Source organism: Haemorhous mexicanus, chromosome 4 (assembly GCF_027477595.1).
Source record: "Haemorhous mexicanus isolate bHaeMex1 chromosome 4, bHaeMex1.pri, whole genome shotgun sequence".
NCBI lineage: Eukaryota > Metazoa > Chordata > Aves > Passeriformes > Fringillidae > Haemorhous > Haemorhous mexicanus.
This window is the reverse complement of record NC_082344.1, coordinates 27,934,759-27,956,592: the sequence shown is the minus strand read 5'-3', so window position 1 is coordinate 27,956,592 and position 21,834 is coordinate 27,934,759. Positions and strand designations below refer to the sequence as shown.

The 21,834-nt window shown below is 41.2% G+C and overlaps 1 protein-coding gene across 4 annotated transcripts in view; it reads right to left on the bottom strand.

The window, feature by feature from the left end:
- The window catches only part of NFKB1 (nuclear factor kappa B subunit 1), a 57,935-nt gene extending 53,680 nt beyond the window's left edge, over positions 1 to 4,255 (bottom strand). For 2 of the 4 annotated variants that reach the window (XM_059844187.1, XM_059844188.1), the window contains exon 1: positions 4,102 to 4,232. The gene's annotated coding sequence lies outside the window, so the exon portion shown is untranslated. Of the gene's footprint in view, positions 1 to 4,101 lie in introns of all 4 variants that reach the window. The other 2 variants (XM_059844190.1, XM_059844189.1) reach the window with 2 other exon arrangements.
- Positions 4,256 to 21,834: the final 17,579 nt, after the last annotated feature.

Here is a 21,834-nt window from a genome sequence, read left to right as displayed (position 1 = left end):
TCATTAATATTAGGCTGCAAACCTTTCCCCTTTTTTTTTTTTTTCTTTTGGCAGGGGTAGAGGGGGCAAAGGAAGAACAGTGTTTCTGAGAAGCCAAGCAACATGCAACCCCCAGCTGCAGAAGTTCAGCTCACACAAGGTTTGCTGCATCACCAGGTACAGTCACACAGGCTCTGGGCTCCTACTGAGGACACAGTCCCTCACTTCATGAACAGAAATAGCCAGGGCTGTTTCCACTGCAATCACAAAGGTGAACTGAGGGATTCTCAGTGTCCTTTTGGCTCTGAACAGTCGCTGCAATTGTAATGTGACAGAATCAACTGCTTAAACAGCACCAGTAAGAGGAACCAAACAGGTAGAGCTGAGTCCAGCACCGTCACAGTCATACTGTTTTGAAATCTACAGATGTGAAGTGCCTAACTAAGGTTTAGTTTTTTGCTTTTTCCAGAGAATTTGCAAAACTCCTGCAGTCTCAATGTTGTACAGTAACCTATGACACAACAAAACTCACTTGGATTAAACCAATAAGACCAAAAACCCACCTGCTTCCTTTGTTTATATTTTATTTGTGTGCTAAAATCTGTCCGTGTTTAGGGGAATGGAAACATGAGCTCTAGAAGAAACAAGAAAATAAAGCCAAACCCAAGCAAAAAAACCCCAAATAAACCCAAACCACACAACGCAGACCTACTTTGCTCTTGACCTGCTGACAGTTTGCTTGGAGGACACAATGAAACATGGGGGTATTTCAGCTTAGTATTTTAAATGAAGGGGAAAAAAAGAAGTGTATCTATCTGCCACTGCTTTTCAAAAGAGCACACGAGTTGAAAGGGGGAAATAATGCTTGGAGTAGCAGTAGAAGCTTCCTCCCTGCACATGATCTGTCAGCTCCACCTAAATGCTAAACAAAGGATTTTACCTTGAGACCATAATAACTTGAAACATCTTATAAGGCCTTACTTTTGAAACTGTCAACAGTGCTTCATCAAAATACATGTTTAAATGAAAGCACTGAAGAAGATTCGCCGAATTATTTCTATGCTCAAAGTTAGATGCAAACTTAGTGCCTGACTGACCTAAGGGCACAGTTAATGACAACCATAATTACGATGTTATCAACACAGAACTTCATAAAAGGTTCACAGCTTATTTAAAGGACATCAAATTACAACTTCCACTTCTAAAATACCTCTGTCGGAGCTAAAAGTGACCAAACCCAGGAACTGCCTTTTTCATTACCTGCCTGAAACATTCATTATCTTCGCTTTGTTTTATAATAGCTGTGTTGTTTTGTCAGAGAACCAAAAGAAAGCTATCAGTATGTTGAAAGAAAGGATTTTTAACTAACTGTAGAGTTTTCATTAGTTGCTTACATAAACAAGTAACAATCTTCTTTATGACTGATACTTTTGAACTTAGAGTTGGCAAACACACACAGCACTGAAAGGTGAAAGTATTTTAGCAAGCACAGTTTGAAGCAATCTGTGAAAACACAGGAGAATTAACCAGCATCTCTGAACACCACAGGTGAATTTTCTCAACACTAGCTACATCAAAAAGCAAACTGTAAGTCAGTAAAAGATATATTGTCTTTCACTGTATCTTTGCAACTTCAAAAATGAACATCTACTTTGCATTACAAGCACCTCTGCTAGTAAAGATTCACAGGCCTTCAAACTTAGTTCCTGTCTTTCCAGAGTCAGCAATATGCACAATAATATGAATTCCTAACCGAACATATTTCTGGAGTTTGAATGTATTCATTGAGAAAGTGGCATGGTAAGGTTTTGGAAAAGGCAGCAGTGAAAAGGAAACTCAAAAATCTATTAATTAGCAAATTTGCGTCAATGATATTTATTTGTAGGTATCTATTGTTGAAGTCACATAATGCCACCTCATGGAAAAAGAAAATTAAATTTATTATTGAATTTTTGGAAGTAAAATTTTAAAATAAACTTATATTTATTATTAAAATTAATTTTCAAAAGTAAAATACATAGTAACCGAGAAACAATCAGAACTGCTATTTTTCAACAAATGAAGCAGGAAATCTTCAAATGTGCACATAAATTAAACACCTCCCTCTCTCCCTCTTACTCCTTTTCTCTGTCCCAGCACTTTTATCCAGCAAACTCTTCTGATTTCAAAATAAATACTACAAAAACATTACCAAGGTGTTGCAGGAACAAAGTGAATACAGATAGGAAGTTAATCTGTTACAACACTGTGTTTTAGAAACACACAACACAATGCAAAGTGATATAAAGCTCTTCTGTTTTATAATCTTAACTCAAAATGTATTAATTTCTTACATGAGAAAATAAATACATCTTTTGATGACTCTGCCACGGACTGACGTTTCTTTCTTTATTAAGGGGACAAAGGGTGGAAAGAAAAAAAGGCTTTTCCCCTTCTGTTTAGTATTTCAAATTAAGTTCTTTAACATATCTTGCACAGATTTCAGCACTGAGATTCCCTGAAATCTCCACACGCCGTGGCACATCCTGACAATAGTATTTCAGCGTAACTGTTAGTTAAGTTCTCGGGCCAGGGAAAATTACGGAACAGAGCATCTGTTTCTGGATGGGTGCAGGCTGCTTTTTTCTCTTTCATTTTCTCATAAACTGTAGTAATTTTTGTAGATCACAAAACATTGCAGAGAGGATGCTATCTTAGAATGACATCTTGGTTAGCACTTTCCTAGAACGGGCAGCTACTTTCTTTCATGAAAGAACACAAATGCTTTGATTGAAATACTATTTCGAAAGTTGATACTACACAGTACATAGCAGAGAGACTCCAGATGTCAATGAAATCGAAGTGCTCTATTTTCAACCCTGTTCCGTGAGCTTGACAGTGCTGGTGGTAGCACCCTGCAGCATGGAAGGCACAAGGCGACAGAGCAAAGAATTCGTCCACTTTTCTCTGTGAACAGAGTAAGTGAAAAGAGGACTTCTGAAGCACAAAACATGGCAAATATAATCAGCTCTTTAAAACCCTTAAAAAAAAAATCATGATAACAATAATCTATATTTCCTTTAAAACGTTATTCTTAAGCAAAGATTTTGAGCATTTTAAGATATGAAATTGAAATGCAGCAGATGATCCCTTGCCTCCGAAGTCTTATTCCCCAAATGTTCACAGGCACTGAGATTTACTTATTTTGAAAATACGCAGTAGTGTACACATGATGATAATGGCCCAAAGCACACACCTCACGTCACAGAAACAACACTCCGATTCACATTCACGTAAAATAACTCAGTAGCACTCCTTCACCAAAGTTACCATCAAAGCAGAAAGCACCAATAGATGAAAAAAATAATTGTAATGATGAGAAGTTCGGTATTCTTGGGTTTCAAGGTCAAATGTAACCGAGCAATCAGTGCAGCAATACTCCCCGTCGCAACGAGAACTTTTCGGTTTCACCACTTGCAACTAAATTACCTTTAAAAACCTCGCTATTTCGCACCTTTTAATACAGTCTGAGGCACTCTCGGGCAGCACCCAAGACGAGGTCACCCAGAGCTGCCGGGACCAACCCGCGTTTTCGTGGTGACCACCTGCACTGCCGAGCCCGGCCGGCGACCGTGCCCCGGCCGCGTCCCGGGTTCAGCACTTACGTGTGTCACCTTCGAAACCAAAAGCGACAAAAGCAGCACCTCCTTTGCCTACCAGCACCCGCTATGCGAGCGGCAGAAGCTGGGCTTGTAAATTTTGTTCGCTTTGCTGTCAGGGACACCCCTTCCCTGGCCAGGAAGACCCCGGTAACGCAGCGGCAGCAAAGCCGGCATCCCGCCCGCTCCCCGGGCTGGCTGCAGGCGAAAGCAGCGACAATCCCTCCCGGCGCTCCAGAGGGAGCTCCGCGCCCGGACCGAGGTCACAGGCGCGGGGCAGGACCGGGCACAGCCTCCCGCGGCGAACCGGAGCTCCGGGGGCTGCCGCGCTACCCCAGCCCAGCCCGGGCAAATGCCGGCTCCCGCCCCGCTCCCGCCGCAGCGGGACAGAGGGAGCGCAGCCAGGCGGGCGCCGCGGTGAGGACGCGGAGACAGGGGAGAAAGAAGGCAGCGAGCGGCGGGCCAGGGGCCGCCTGGGGCTCACCGGGGCAGAGCTGGCGGCGCCTCCTCCTCGTCGCGCTGTGCCGCCGGCGGTCCCTCAGCGCCGCGCCATGTAACGCGGCGTGCCGCCGCCCGCCTCCCGGCTCCGCGCGGACTTTCCCCCTCCTTCCCGCCCGTCCCACCGGCGAGGGCACCCGCCCGGCACCGGCCTGCGCAGCCTCCGCCCCTGCCCCCGGCCCGCCGCACTTCCTGGCTGGAAATTCCCGCTGACGCTCCGGCAGCGCGGAGGGCCGCGCGGGCGGGGCGGGGCGGGAGGAGGCGCGGCCGCGGCGCCCCGGGCGCGCTCCCGCGGAGGCGGCGGAGAAGGAGCCGGGCAGCGCCTGCCGCCGAGCCACCCGCTGGCCACGGAATCCCTGAGCCCGGGACAGGCCCTCCCGCCCGGGTGAAACCGCGTAAACACGCGGGTCCTTTCATGCCAGGGCAGTTGCCGCCGCCGCAAGAATAATCCCGTCCTTGCCCACGTTCCTTGGCCCACGGCGGCATTCGCGACACCTCTGTGGAGACGGGCCAGACCCGGTGGCTGCCAAAGTTTTTTTGACCTCTAAATAGAAAGTTTGGAAGGGGAGAGAGAGACTGCGTAGAGTGAATTTAACCCCCCCTACGCAGTGCCTGGCGTTTTCACAGGCGCTTCATTAAAGGAAATTTACCGATTCTGGCCGCCCGATGCCTGACAACATCACTGGGCAGGGAGTACAGGATGCACAGCACCATTTTTGTGTAGATATACGCAGTTTCTGACAGAGCAGGCTTCCAGGTAACTTGACTTCTGTTGAACAGTGCCAACCATCAATAATATGACTTTTAATACCAGAATCCAGGTTTGCAGCATAGTAATCAAGTCTCCCGGACACATTTAACCAAGGCTGAAGCAAGTCAGCTAGTGCCGAGCTTAAATGCTATGTAAAACAAGTTCAGATTTCTTTATGCTGAATCTTAAACATGTGGCTTGTCAAGGGTGTCTCAAATGAGCATCCAGCGCAGCTGACCGAATGTGTGTTTGCACAGAAAGTCAGCTGCACACCTCTGGGGAGTTTTGTTATGCTAAGGCCACATGACATGGGGCTTCTCAAATGAGACAAAGAAAAATCATAATTTAAAAGAAGGATTTAAAACCCCCCAAACATATAAATGAACCAAAGAATATGACTGGTTTTTTGGGTTTTTTTTTTTTGTGTTGAAGCAAGGAATTGTAACTTAGAGCATAAATATGCTCACAAGGAATAGAGTAAAATCATAAGCCACCTGTTGACTGGAACAAAATGAAATGAACCTACTCCCTTTTACCATAAAGGGAGTAGGGTTCAGGTGTTACATTTTGTGCCACATCTCTGGGCTGGAGCAGAGAGACACTATTTAAAATGAGTGCTGACAGTGCAAAAGAGAACTCGGAAATGTGAAGGATTTTCTCTGCTTTCTTGAGAAATGACATTTCCTACATGTTACACATAAATATGTGTGAAGAGAGAGTAATTTCCTTTTTTTGGATTGCCACTCATGCTCTGTGATGCAATTCTAAAAATGCACTCCCCCATTCTCTTCCCGGTACAAACCGGGAGTTGAGAATGACTCAGCATTTCCAGTAAAACATGTTTTCCTTATTATATGGGGATATTCCTGGACATTCAAGACCCAATATTAATTATTTTTAATGGAAGGAAATACACTGAATTAATAGGACAAGTGAGGAAAGAATTGTGTCCCATAGCCCTTGAAGGAGGAAGTCTAGATGAATTTTAAATACAAAGAAGTTTCAAAATAAGATTCATTTGAAACGAAAGGTGCCATGTCATAGCTAATCAAAGGTGTGCTCACAGGCAAAACCTGTATGAACAAGTACCAGGAAATCAGATGAGGTGGATAAGTTCCAAAACTTAAGGAGACTTACCTGGATTTATTTTAAAAGGACATGTATTCAAGTACTCTGGTTCAGCTTTCCCTGTGAAATCTTAAGCAGCTTCCATAAAGATCTACATTTTACAATAAAATCCTCTTCTCAATTATATTTGAAACATAAATTTGCATTTTTTAGAGCTTAATACTGTAACTGAAATGTCATTTCTACTGACACCCACAGTAGTGCCAGGCTGTAAGCCCACACTTTGGTAAAATTATCTTCACAGGACACTCTAGATAAATGTATTGCTTTATAGCACAGGATTCCCACTTGAAGAGCCAAAAAATCCCGTTCCAACCACTGAGGAAATCAGGCAGATAATACAGGCTCACTGGTTTGCAGTGATGGAGTGCTGCCTATTTCCAGAGTAACACTGGTTTCCACTATTCCCACCAAATTACTTCAGTACCTGAACAATGCCAGCCCAGAGATGAAGAGCAGGTGATCAGACCTCAACCCAAAGGAGCAAATACCCGCTGTTGAGCTGAGGGAAACTTTGTGAAATGGATGGAGCCGTGTCTCTGGTGGCTGGGCAGGTGCACTGAAGGAAAGGCTTTCTAGCTGTACACTTAACCAGGCTGTTTCACCCCAGGTGGGGTGCATTTAAGTTTCCTGATATGCAGATGCAATTTAGAAGCTGAGTCTCTTCTCTGCTAGGTTTGCTCTGAGAATACAGATATACAGATCTCCTTCCAAAGTCAGAAATCTTTGGCCTCAGTATTTTTTAATCCTGTAACTAATGATAGATAAGCATCTAAGACAAGCAGAGATTTTTAAAATAATCAATCTTTAATTGATATGCCTGGAAAAATTCATGAAAGTCTCTTACATTATTTGTTTTCTGTTTCTGACGTATGTATTGGAATCAGGATAGGGTCTTTTCATTCCCTTTGACGTAATAGGTTTGAGGCTAAAGCAGGAAAAGATAAGGGAAGTCTAAAATAGCAACTGAGAGACACTTCCTTTTAAAGCTTCCAACTGCCCATCTTCATTGAACTACTATGCCATACTATCCAAATCTGTTCCTGGTCAATCCATTAGTTCTTTCTCATCCAGATAATCCAGAAGTTCTAAAGAAAAAACTGATTTGCCTTATGTAGTGCCCAGTGATCATCTTAACACACTCCAGTCTCATAGAGCTTGTCAGTGTTTAGCCAATATTTGCTGTTGGCATTGCCATTGTCTACTATAGCTTGAATCCACCACTATCACAGGAAGACAATATATTAAAAAAAAAAAAAAGCTGTATTTTTAAGATGGTGTCATCATTCTGAGAATAGATATGAAGCCCTAATGAAGTTGACAATAGAAACTATATTTTAAAAAAAATTCTAAACAGCCAAAGTACATCTGCAAAGCCAACCATTTGAACTGCAGCTAGCAGGGTGCAGAGTTCAATGGCACTGCTGAATCCCCAGGTTGCATTTGCAGCATTCATGAGAAGTACTTTCTATCATCTCTGTCATTTCTGGTGGATGATGAACTGGCCTCAATTCCTCGCATATTTTATCAGATTTAGATGGACACAGCAACACCCTGCAAGGCTCTGAACAGTGTGGTGACTCCTGTAATTACACAGACCACATCCCAAATGCACCTCTTGCTTGTTTCCTCCAGAGCCACAAATCAGACATGGGATCTCATGTTACCCCCACTGTAAGGTGGGGGTTCAGGTGTGTAACTTTGCTGAGAGACTAAATTTCTGGTGTTTTGAGTAAGAGTACCAGAGCTGAAGCAGTAGCAACTGCTGGGGGGCAGGTGCTGGGAAGTTAATTTAGTAGACTTAAATAAAAGAACCATGAAGCTGTTGACAGGGGTGATGGATATAATTAACAGAGAAAAGGGAACCTTTGGAGAGAGCTAAAAGTAAACAAGAAAGGGAACACTGCTCAGCATTTACTTATAGCTGTCATATAGTATAGGGTATCACTTCCTAAAAGACATTGAAAGAACCAAGCAGAGAAGGCAATTTGATGTGTATAAATTTTGGAATGGATAGCCTAGCCTTCCCTCAGTTTGTCTGTGTAATGCTAGGCCTTCTTTCTTCTTTTCTTTTACACTGGCAGATAGTAAGGAGAGTTTCACCCCAAACCTCTCAATTATACCAAACCTGGTGGTTTATAGATTCTTGTGAACTTGCTGCTCTCAATGGAGCTACCCAGACCACTGTGAGAAGTTGTGAGCTGACCAGCTCATCGGAGCCTTGAAGCTGCTTCACCCAGAACATACATTCTGTTCCTAAAGTGTTGCCTAGGCTGGTCCTACTTAGCAGCCCAGGTTTAGTGGCTGAGCAGTGTAACACTGTACAACAGTAAGTGCATGTACTGACAGAATAGAAATGGTTGTGTTTGTAGAAACCATCCAGAGAACCATTATTGTAGCACTGGAGCAATGTGGAGTTCGTGCAGCTAGAGCCCAAAGCAAACTGCTCCAGCAAGTGCTGTTATAGCCAGGAGCTGTGCTGTCTGGTAATAAATCTGATGAACTGCCAGTCAGTTCTCCAGAATCTGGGCCTCATTCAGGTTGTGAGTGATTCACTCATCTGCCACTCAGCTAGGTAACACCTTGGCCAGCCACCGAAGTAGAGGAATGGGTTTTTGCCATTTGAGTTCAGTGGCAGCAGGTTCTTACCAGTCCACTGCATGCACTCCCTTCTCTTCCCACCCCCCCATGTTATGATTAATATCCTGTGCTCTAGTCAGTATTTAATATATCAGATGATTGTGTTCTCTTCATAGTATTTTGCATATCTGAGTGATTGGTACTTTTAACTTCTATCTGATTACATCCACCAGAACCCAGTTCAGGGGCCCAGTTGTTTTCCCAAAGGACATATGGTATTCCCATTACACAACTGTGGCTTTAGATCCTCATCAATGTTTCACCCAGTTAGCCAATGCAAACAAAAGCAGCTGTTGTCTTTGCCACTTTCTTTTGTCACTTTCATTAAATACATGCTCAGTTCAATTTATGAGGTCATTTTGGGTCAGGTGTACTGAGTAGGACCAATGTTAATACAGTACAGAAAGTGGAATTTGGCTAACTTGATTTATATTGCTGCTGTTTTTTTGCTGCAGCTCAAGGAAAATTCCAGACAGCTAAGCACTGTACAAATATATAGGGAAGGGATTTCTTCTGCCACAGAAATTTCAACATCTAAGTTTATAATGGAAAACAGATTATGAAAACTGAAAGTGACATTCACTACTGTTTGAACTCATACAGTGATTAATTTAAGTCTTCTACTCAATTGTTGGTAGAACTAAGTTCTGATTTCCCCAAGCTGTTTCTGTTTTAAGCTTTTACAGCAACTAGTGATATTCTTCTTGAAAGTCCAGTCCTGGAATATCTGGATATGGCTAGTTTTTTTCTCAGGTTTCAATGAAAACTTAAACCTTATGTTCAAGAAAGCTGAAAGTGTCAATGTTCAAAAGGTATTTTTTAAACTGATGTGATTCTCTTTAGGCAAATCCTGTGGGCTTAGAGGACTTCATAATTTTGTAATGATGGGGGATTAACTACAGTGAGTGGTGAACTGAGACAAATCACTAGTGTAATGGATCAAGCCTTCCAAAAAATACAAGATTATAAAAGGATTATTTGGAGGGCACTGAAAAAATATTGTCTCTTAGACAATCTCTGTCAAAGAGATCTGATTTCTCAAAAATTCATGTTTTTTTAACCTTTGTTACAAAACTATGAGGGTTTGAAATTTTTTTTTAGCAAAGTATTCAAGACTTAAAGCTGCAACACCAGAAACAATACAGGCACTACCTAAGGTTGTTATAAGATGCAAGAGGCTGATGAAAAGCAAGACAGTGTGCAGTGTAATGAGAGAAAGAACCCTGTGATAGAGCAAGGTGCTAGAGCAGGAGTGGAGAGGGATCTCAATCTGTTTTTTACTCTACACAAGAAGTAGGTGGAGGAAGCAGGGTGTTCTCCTTATTCTAGTTTCTTTCTCAGTTCCCTTTGTGATTTACTGTTTGGAAGCGGAAGCCTGGCTGATAGCGGGACAGTCTTTGATTCTTTCCCTGGTGAAAGAGCACACTACAGAAACTTTTAAGCTATAGATAAAGATCCCAGCACCAAAGCTAGGAGTGGTGTGACCATGTGATTCTGCTGTTGTTCCCAAGCCCATTGTCTCAGATGTTGTCATGCTTCCATGGCCTGCCTTGCTTTCAGGGCTAAGGAACCCCACACAAGGCTTCAAACATTCAGCACGTGAACTTGTATGGGCTCAGGGTCTCTGCCCTGCTGAGACCTGACCTGAAAGTGCATGTGACTTTTCTCACCTGAGGGCAGGGAAATGGAATTGCAGTCTTCAAATGTTGCTGTTTACCTAGACGTCCAAATAAGAATATGAGACTACGGTTTAAGCCCTTGGGTGTATTTACAACAGCTCTTCCCAGCTTTAAGCATTGTGCTGCCAACAATTGGCTGCACCCAAGACACTCCCTTTGATAGCATAGTGAGAACTGTGCTGCTTGTGTTCAGATCAACAGCACACTCTTGTTGACCTACCTGGGTGTAGGGCTGGGGGCTGAGGGAGGATCCCTGCCTTCTCTACAGACTTGGAAAGCGTTCTGACAGTGGGCTCACCTGGCTGCAAGTAGGAAGGCATCTGCAAAACTGTAGTATTTTCTTGAAGCAGCATTAAGCCTTGCAAGGTGTGTGTTGCTCTGCAAGAAAGTAAGGTGTGTGTCATGGTGACTTTATGAGTGCTTCTGGGTAGGTCCAGCTCGGTCTGCTGGAATCTGACAGTGCTCTAGACAGGTTAGAATGATGTTCTTGTGACAAAAATGCTGTTCTTGCTCTAAGGATAGGGAACAAAAGCCCAAAGAAGTGAAGATTGAAAAGATGAGTGGATGAGTTTGAAACACAGAGACTCATTTTCCTCACAGATTTTATTGCTACATAGGTTAATATGTCCACCCTATCTTGATTTCTGTGTGCCACGCTCAGACAGTTCACTTGGCTCTGAGGCTCACTGTGTCCTGTCCCATCCCATGAGAATACTTGGATTAGGTGGTTGTGCCATTAGAAGAAAGTAATTTGTCATTGCATGATACTACAGGACCTGCCTGACTAGAAAGGTTGGACACATTAGTATAGTACTTGCTATTTTCCAAACAATTACCCCTGTTGACTTCATTTGCAGATATGAGTGATTTTTGTACTTCTACGATCAGACTTCAGTGTCTTAAGCACCTAGAAAATGAGGAACATGACTACCTGTAAGTAGTTTGGATTATGTGGTATGACAAGGAACTCTAGTGTGGAAGAGGAGACCTTACAGCTCCCTTGTTCAGGATTAAGGATCTGATGCTGTCTCTTCCAGCAGTTTCCTGTTTGTTTGTTATAATCCTCCCAGTTTTTGCCAGGAAATTAATGAAGGCCCTGTAGAAAGCAGTCTTTTTAATGTGCAGTTCTTGTCTAGAGCAGCCCTATCCTAACAATTCAGCTTGATACAGGTGCCCTGGAGTAGCAACTTTCACACAGAGGAAAGAAGTTTTTCTAAAATCATAAAGGGAAAATAATCTCCTCTTAATAAGAAGTTCCCATTGATGGTTTAGTGGTGCTAGAAGAATGATCAGCCCCATTCATAATATGAAGACAAACTTGTGGTCAGAGCAAAAGTCTTAGATTGGGGCTCTCTACGTTATCTTTGAGTGTAACTTCAGGGAAGAGCAATGTGACCACTTATGTTAAAGGCTGGAGGGAGAGGGAAGAGCTAAAGTAAATGTAATAGCCAGTGACCAATTCCTATTTAGTATTGCATGCACCTCTTAAGTTATTTCCATTTTGCAAACAAATCTCCAAATCCTGATTTTGCTCACTTGGATAGCAGAGGCTTATTTTGATTCTCCACTGCCATGCAGTAGTGTGGTTTTTCTGGTTGCTTGAAGCACTCATAGTGAGTAGCTGCTACAGGTCAGTCTCCTGATCTGCCAATAGTTTCACTAAGCTGTGCCTTTAAGGAGAACAGCTTTAAAACCTTGAAACGAGTCTTACCTAAACTTGAAAGTGGAAGAGACAGGGCCAGTTTTAATCAAAGTATGTATGACTCATCTTTCAAACTTTATCGATGTTTTCTGTGACAAAGCCACATAAGCAGCATCTCTAGCTAAAAAAAGTCTCCCTGAAAACTGAACTATTGATTTCCTTTCTAGAACATGCTCTGCTTAAGAACAGCACAAATTGAAGCAAAACCGTTGAGCAGGAAGGTAAATCTGAAAACTGGACTACCAAGCTATAAACTCTCGATGCCTTTTATCACAATGAACTGTATAAAATTCCAATATGACCTGAAACTGTCAGGCACTGTTGCATCTCAGGCATTTATTAAGTCTTTGATGTTACTGAAATTGAAGAATTCTCCTCCTCCTCACCCCTTTTAGAACAGAAACATTTCTGAAGTCATTGATGATCTCTCCCCACAATATGATGTTTACACATATTTCCTTACTTGTCATAAAGTCCTGTAACATCATGAAATACTCAAGCAGCACTGCAAATGAGGACGATGTCATCTCAAACTCTCGGGGAGCCTCCTGGTTTTCTGAGGATTCCTGCTGTGTTTCTCAGACTGTGATTCATGTCTTTAACTGAACAGGTCAGAGATTCCAGTAGAGAAGCCATGCAGTGCAAGCCCAAACCTGTTACTGTTCTTTAACCAGGGGCCAAAACCAACCACAAGTGTTTCTGTTTCGTCACCTGACCCCTTAACAGAAAAAACAGCTATTGCATTTTATTATGCTTGTTGTTGAGTTCTTCTAATAGCTATGCAAAGTACCTCTTTTTCCATGTGTATATCAAAGCCATATCAACATGAAAAAAACATGAAAAAATCTGTTCTGACTCCTTTTAACTCCTGCATGTGCTTCTGTGCCAGGACTGCTATAAGGGCCTGAACTAGACTCTGTGTAGAAAGTGTGTCATCAACAGAATACTTTGCCAGATTATCACTGGCCATTACTAGAAAGGAAAGCCCGTATTGATTTTGAGTTTTATTTGATTTTTTTATTTGATTTTCTTTTTTATTTGATTTGCATGGAAATGCTTGAAAGACCCATTAGAGAACCGACACAATGGAAACAAAATGAGTGGCACATATATAAAACTAACATCTCATTAGCAGAGACCACCCAAAACATAGTCCTGCCCTGAAATCTGTAGAAGAAATAGACATGCCATGCTTTTAAGATCAACATGAAAAGGCATCCAGCAATTTGAACAATCTCCAACATTTCCAAATTTGGTAATAGTCACATCAGACATTAATTTGTTAGATAAGTATTTCTGAGCTGTGAACAGCAGCTCTGGAATCTCCAGACTTGCTGAAGTAGATCTGAAAAAACCTAGGCAGCATGTCAGACTTCCTACATCTAAACTTGTTTAACAGAGACCAGAGGGAAAAAATAGAGAGGGAAATTCTGGGTAAGTGGAGTCAGTATTAATCAGTGTCTGTCTTGGCCACACAAGAAAGGAGACAAACTTGACATAGAACAAATTAAAAAAAAAAATCCCCAGTGGATTTCCACCTAATCCATGGTGTTAAACAGACACCTGGGTACCGTACTATGCCTGTCACTGCATGAAGGTTTTCCATGGAAGAACTAGATGTCAAAAAATCCTAGTACCAGCAGAATGTCATCAAGCTAAGGAAATTACTATTAAAATAATACCTTTGTAAACATTTAGTAGATTAGCAGTAAGCAGACTGAGGATATCAGTAAAGGCATACTGGCACTCAAATCACTTAGTGAAGATCCATCTCATCACCTGGTAGGAGGCTACTTCAGTCATATGACAGAAAGCCTGAAGGACTGAAACAGGACTCAAAAATTTGTGTTCTCTAGCAGTTACACTGTGTGGTGTATCAGGAGGACAGTAACAACAGAAAATATTTGGGTTTTTTTCTTCATTATATCTGGAATATCTAACAAGAATAACAACAGGGTGAGTCTGGATAAAGATTCTTTGGTTTATGGGCTGTGCACCTTTTTTCTTTTTTTTTCCTTCCTTCCTGTCTTTTTTTTTTTTTTTTTTCCTGGAGAACTAATAAATGCCTTTTTCTTTTCCGAGAAAAAGTGTGCTGTGATGAGAAATCTTTTTTCAGAGCCGTTCTGTTTCTGAAGAACTCATGTACTTTGTGATTCTGTGGGAAGGAATGTGTTTAAGCTCTTGAGGGATTTAGGGCTATGTGCTGTGGAGAGAACACTAAATTGTGAGCCTGGCTCCTAGAAGACAACATCTATACCCTGTGAGGGGTTTTAGGTTGTGTCTCAACAGGATTCACCAGAAGAAAGAATGACAAGCACAGCCAGCTTGTGTCCAAGGAAGTCCTCTGCACAGAAAATGAGCAGAGCAGTTGAACTAAGAGAGCCTGAAGGATATTTAGTGATAGCAGGAGCAACGTGAGGCCGACTGAGGTGATAGTTTGCTTGTCAGACTCTGAGAGTCTGGAAAAGACTGTGTTATGAGTTGTTTGTAGGATCAAAGGTAGGGGTCTTGTTTCCAGCTATATGGACAGGCTTTTGAAAAATTCTAGAGAGGAACTGATTCTTGTGGTAAAATGGGTCACAGTGACACAGGGCATCAAATTTAGACTGATGTAGAAAACCAGAAAGCAGAACTTCCATATGGGATTTTCTGAAATGTGCCTGGTACTATATGTAGTGCTAATCATTTGCAGAGCTAGCTTCCATATCCAGCTGAGAAAACAACGTCAGAAGGAAAGTTTGAAAGGCTTTGGGAAGTGGTCATGTGAAAATGTAGTGTTATAGCAAGTGCATGCCCTACAATGCATAAAGATCCTTGTCCTTCAGTTGCTTCAGTAGAGGACCTGCCCAAACTCTTCCTTCCCACAGAAACAGAAGCTGACAGATTTTGTTCCTTCGGTTGGTGTGGGGTCAGGGCACCATAGGATGTGATCCACCATCCACAAATTGGGCAGTGAATCACAGTTGTACCGTTGTGTTTCTTTATGAAGCTTATACTCCTAAAGCCTTACTTTAAGATGAAGGCAACAGTTATTCCTTTAAAACTCTTACAACTAAGTTCACCTTTTCACTGATTTGTGAAAAATCAGTGTATTTTTTCAAACGGATATACAATAGTTAATAGACCTAAAATTACTCCATAGCTTTAGTTACTTTTTACAGAACATGAAATTCCATAGACTTATGAGAGCTGCAATTTGCTGATTTGACTTGTGTGTAATTTGTTGATAGTTTCTACAGTTTCTACAGGATTCATTACAATTTCATGCAAACCATATCATTTCTGCCAGTATGAATACACCATTGTTGTTTTATTTATGGCAAGGGCAGTTTATTTTTATTTACTGTGTTGTTTTTTCTTGTGTTTTCATATAAAACTAGTTTTAACAGCAAAATGGTCCCCAAAACACTGCCCTTAGGATTAGTTCCAATTCTTAATAAATCAATGGTGTCTTCATAACAGACACTAATATCAAGCCTAACTAACACTTAAAAACATCTTCAAATATTTAGACAAGAGCATAGTGTGTATGGGTGGGAGAAAGAAAGGGAAGCAGTTCACTGGTGTAGGATTAGAGGTTCATGTAGCTGGCCTGCAGCTTTCCATCTTTCTGTGCCTTGACCTCATACTCTGTTTGGTTGGGAAAAACCAACTCAAAAGGTGATTGCAAGGTTTTATCTAATAATGTTAGTATTTGGGGGGTTTTTATTTATTGTAGAATTGAGGAACATAAATCAGAAAAGAAAATTAGAGAGCTATGGACAATCAATACTTCCTTCAGCCCAAATTCTAATACATTTCACTGAAAAAGGCATGGGAATATATAGAGGTAGAGCAAGGAAAATAGAACAATGTATGATTGCTCATTCAGTGAACAGTAGCTTGGAGTGGGAACAATAAAAACAATGATATCATATAGATAATGGTAGTCACAGTGTATTTGGATAAAGTACAAGTGTTGGTACATAAATGCTGACATCCTTGTGGCTGTCCCTGATACCACAACCATAATGTTCTTTATAGAACTACATGGAAAAAAGTGCACTTCACCTGTATTAAACTCATTAAGTGAAATATAAAGGATTTGATATAAGTTTAGTTGTGTCTTACTAGCTCCAATCTTGTGGCAACCAGTGTAAACCTGGGTAACTCAGCAGAGAATCAACCTCCTATTTCTAGTGTCCTTACCACTAATCTGGGCTTCTCACTGTTTTTATCCTGAATGTGGAATCACAATCCATAAAAGTGACTTCAAAGATTTTAAGCAATTTTTTGGGTAAAAAAAAAGCCTATTTTAGCCCTTGCTACTTGGCAAATATTAAAAAAAAATTACAAAGTCAGATGATTTAAAGGAAAACTGTACAGTATTGCTTTTAGACATCAAAATAATGATATTATAACTATCAAAAATCCAACCATAAGTTATGTCCTGGAAAGATTATAACACATCTTCCCTCCAACATGCCCTCTTAGACCAGGAACCTGATTTAACTTGGGAAAGAGGAATCTTTGGAAATGAGCACATTTTGCATCCTAGAATTTTGACAACCAGAGGGGGAGCATTTTTTTTTTTTTTGACCTTGATTCTGACTGTCCCCCCACGACCTGTTTCACAAAAAAGGAAGAAAGGGGTTTTTTAGCAGCCAAAAGTGTTTGAAAGAGGGAACCAGGAAAATAAATACCTGTATAGCTACTGCCACCTACAGTCTTTCTTAAAAATGGCTTCAGGAGAAATACCATGAGGGTTCCAAAAAGCTTGAAAAGGGATCACGATCAGCTCTGCAGTAGCTGACACTGATCATCCTGACTCTGGGGGAGCAAAAGGTTGAAGCAAGAGATGAACCAGAAGTACTCCTAATAGATCATGAAAAAAAACTTGCTAAGAGTGGGAATTTAAAGCTGTGCTCTTTGTTCAAGTGCCCTCTTACTGTCAGTAAAAGACAGGGTTTTTTCTTCTCCCCCTGCTCCATTATCTTCCGGAGGATGACAGGTAGCTTCCAAAGGCTTTACTCTAAAAAAAGGGCAGAAAATAGCATAACTTTTGGGAAACTTGTTCATCTTTATGGAGAAGAAGATACTGAAAACCACTCAGACCAGCTACAATTTTTATTTTCCCCCTCGCCCTCACCTTTAACCAGACAACAGAGTGCAGATGTGTTCAGATGTTTGTATTACCCTGTAAGGAAGTAACACATGCTCTTGGACCTATGTGTCATTGGTAATCTGATACCAAATGTAACTTCTTGCAAAACCTTTTTATTAAACATGTATTTAACAGTCTGAGAGGGTGTTTTATATATATATATATATATATATATATACACTTTGCAAAATGAAGAAAGCCTTACACATAATCTGAGCATACAAGTTGGAAATCAGAAGTAAGTAGTCAACAGGACAATGTTGGCAGCAGTTGCTGTGGCCATCATCTAGAAAGACATGGTGCAGGTTTGTGACTGACTGTGGATGGAAGAATTTAAAGCCAGGAGCAATATACTGGTAGCAACAGGTGAGGCTGAATGTCTTGTGGCTCTGGATTTGTTAGGAAGTCAGAAACTTAGAAAATGTTGTATTAGTTTTGGGGTGCTGCAGGAATGAATCCAACCCATGTCCCTATCCTCCTTTTATGGCAATGAAATAATCGTTGTGGTTATATAGAGGAACACAAGGATTCTTTGAGGCTAATGTGCTACAGAAGGAATTGGATAGTTCAGCTCCTTATTCTGGGACAATCTGTGTGACCTGGAGTGTGCAGCCCAAGGCCAAAAAAAGGGCTTAGACATGGTTCCTGTTAGAGTTTAATGAGTATGAGACACTTGAATTTCATTGCAGGTTTGTTCTTTAATCTGTGTCCAATTATATAACCTGAGATAAAGCAGGTATTTCTCTCCCATGCTGCAGAATTGCCTTTTTAAATTGTGTGAGCTTTTCATTTAGGACTGTTTTTCACTAATATGTGAAGAGACCAGTAGTAGCCCCATCTGAACGGACAGTAAGATAATGCAGAACAATCTGTGGGAGTAGTGATAGTAACCACACCCAGACACTGTAGACAGTTAAGAGCTTTCTGTTCTCTGCTTGAAACATATTTATTTCACTGACAAGGAGTGAAGGGGGAACGAGACTGACATGCTTTTCTTGGAAAGGAAGGCATTACTGTTAAAAACCTGTTACAGCTTTTGATGGTGTCTTAAGTGTCTAAGATCTCTTGTGTTTCTATCAATTGACAAATGATTTCTAAAAGACAATGAAGCCAGGAATGCTTTTTGAATCCTTATGATGCCAAATGAATGAAAAATAATTTCAGGAGACTGGATTTTGGTGTTTCATACTGTGTGTAAGTCAGTGAGGACATTTTATTGCTTCAGTTGTATCTATTAAAAGTCTTGCCCTTGCCATATTGCTTCGTTTTCTCTGCTGAGTGAAAAGTCAAATAGCTCTTACAGAAAGCTTAAATCTCAGTTAAGTTGGTTTTTTAAAAACATCCAATAAAGCCCTGCTTATTTTTAATGCTGTCTTCAGTGCTAGAAAGCTTCTGTGATTGCTGGCAAGGCAGAGTGTGACTTGTTCCTGTAGCACTCTTTAGACCCTGCATCACTGAGACCTGCACATGGCAATGCCACATTGCTCCCTTTCCTCTGTAGATCATCACTGTGTCCTTTGAGTGGCAGTAGTTTCTGCCAAAATTGCTAAATACAGTGTAATTTAATGACTTCATATTTTGATATTTGAGAAGAATCAAATAGAATCAGATTTTTAATACCACTGCATTTTGTACTCTTCGTTAGACATATATCCTTCATTGGACATTTCAGGTAGAACAGTTAGACACCTGGAAATGGCACTGCCACACCTTCCCTGTTACTGATACAGCAAATATTTCACACTCAGATTCCATTGTCTTTAATTTTAATGTATTATAATTGTAATGAAGAAAAGGAGGCTCAGGAGACACCTCTACAACTTCCTGAAAGGAGGTTGTAGCCAGGTGGGCATCAGCCCCTCCCAGGCAACCAGTGATAGGATGAGAGGAAATGGCCTCACACTGTGCCAGAGGAGGTTCAGGTTGGACATCAGGAAGAAATGTTTCCACTGAAAGGGTGGTCAGGCATTGGAACAAACTGCCCAGGGATGTGGTGGAATCACTGTCCCTGCAGGTGTGCTAGAAGTCACTAGACGTGGCACTTGTGCTGTGGTCTGGTTGACAGGGTGGTGATTGGTCAAAGGTTGGGCTCTGTGATTGTGAGGGTTTTTTCCAACTTTAATGATTCTATGATTCTGTGATAATAGGTTACAGGCTAACAACCTTTTACAGAGGAGTATGCATTAATGCCATTCCCAGATCTACATCATAAAAGAGAATTCCACTAAAAAGAAATTTTAATCCTTCAGCCCAGATTAGTTACTTAGGAAAGAAAGTACGAGATATTTTCCCTCCTTCAGTGTGCGTCAAAACCTGAATTTGCTGTAAACTAGTGAAACTGTTGCAGCTTCACCATGATTAGTCACATTGACTTAGATCAACTACAGAAGTCATAAAGAGTCTTCTCTCAGTGGCAAAGTTTTATGCAGACAACTGGGCAAATGTCAGATCCTTGATGACTATTTCATGCACCAATTGGCTAGAGCACTTAAACCAGGGCAGGGCTGTGGGCTTACACTGAGGGCTTCCTCAGTTTTCTTCATGTTCATTTTTAGGAGATAAATAACAGCATATAATTACTATAAGTTTGATACAACAGGAGCTTTGTACTTTTTAAAGAAACTCCAGAAATGTTAGACTAAATTTTACCATAAATAGGAATCTTCCAAAAGGGACCTTGCTTTCATTTAGGAGACTCATTGTAGTCCACAGGCTTTTCTTTCTGAGAGGTTTTCTTGTATGTTTGGAAAACATGTGACACATAAACCAAATCTTTCCATCTCAGGAGGGTGATTAAACCATAAAAGGTCAAACATGTGACAAAAGTAGAAATTCACAGCAGGACTTCAGCTCATATCTCATTTGTTTTATTTCCTGAGTGGATGAAAGCCAAGCACTTGAGGCATCCACTCACCCTCTGCAAGCTTGCACAGTAGTAGGTATTACCTGCAAACACTTCAGTAATGTCACAGCTCCAAGTGGATACTGGGAAGTGAGCAAGTAGTGGTACTAAGTTGTTAGTGGTGTTCTCTCTTTGCAAAGGAATGTTAGCACAGTGCTTGGACACAGGGGTCCTCTCTGAACTGCAGACATCTGAATGTCTCCCAACTGAATGGCTGCAAGTGATTGTATTTCTTAGGATTGTGTGTCTAATGGATAAAAAGACATATTGTAAGTGTTCCTCTGGTGTTGTGGAGTGATACAGTGACACTTGTTGGAAGTTAGAGCTGGACAAAATAAAGTAAACGAAATGTGGTGCTGATTTATTCTCCCAGGCTCTCTGTAAAAAGCAGTAGCTCACGATGCTGTTTTGTGAGCAGCTCAGCACTCTGTGAAAGGGTAGGGTGTTGGGGGGCGAGATAAAGAGCTGGGCCAGGGGACTGCTGCTGTTATCTCATCGTGCCTCCTTATCAGCCAGAGCCCTCTGTGCCTGCTCATGATTGCTGTCAGTGGCTTTAAACACTGAGACCAGAATCTGGAGTCTGTATGGGATGACTCAGGCAAGAGTGTGCTGGTGTTAGGGGGTATTTTTACATGGCAAGTGCAGCTGTGACTCAAATGTGATTTTTGGGGTAGGGCCTGGCCTTGCTCTGTCCAGCTTTTTGCACAGTGGGGTTGTGGTCTGGGGTTTACATTTTGCTATCAGAGGACAGCTTTGAGCAACCTGGTCTAGTTGAAGGTGTCCCCACCCATGGCAGAGGGGTTGGAGCAAGATAAGCTTTAAGGACCCTCCCAACCCAAACCATTCCATGCTTCTATGATGAATTTCTTATAGTTGGTAAAAAGAAAAAAATGTGGGCATGCTGCCATGAGATGTGGAAGGTAAAGCACTTTCAGTCAATAAAACAATGGTAAAACAAATATAGTCTGAGAGCACCCTCAGCAGAAATGATAATTATCCAAAGTATTTCCTATCTCCTAAGTATTTTCCTTACTTCTAGCAAGTACAAAGAAATGTCTTTCAACTTAAGTTTGTAAAAATACACAATGTGGTAAAAGGACTTGAGGATATTGCTAGGGTTACTGTAAGGGAGTGGTAAACATGTTTTTGCGTGGTTTCTGCAACACCTAACACATCTTGGAACACATGGCATTACCACAATTAAAACATTAATCTTCAACCTTGTTTTTAAAGCATTACATCTAACTCTAAGGACAATCAAGATATTTGATACTGAATTCTCAGTGTAAGTTAGTTACTTGATTAATACTTTCTCTGCAATATCTATTGAATATATATTCAAGAATCCCAAGCAATAAACTCTGAACCACAGTGATGACCATCAAAGGTTGGTGGGGTTTTTTTGGTAACGACTGAATTTTAAAATCTGGTCTATTTAGATTGAGTGTATGTTCTGCAGATGTCTTTGCTTAATTGGTTAATAAAGTAGGAAGCTTGAAAAAATTTTAAAATTTGCTAACATAGAGACTGGCTTAGTTGAAGTGAAGATCTTCCATGTTTTCAGATAAAGCAGTTTCTTGAAAACTGCCATGTGAACAGAAACCAAACTATTTCACTTACAGAAAGAAGAAGAAATTAGATATCTATGGCTGATTTAATTCAATTGGACTGTGCTTTGTAGGAAGCAGAGAGTAACACTGCTGGTATTAAAAAAAACTATGCAAAAATTCCCAGAGGGGTGGAAAAGGTGTGATGAATAAACAATAACAGAAAT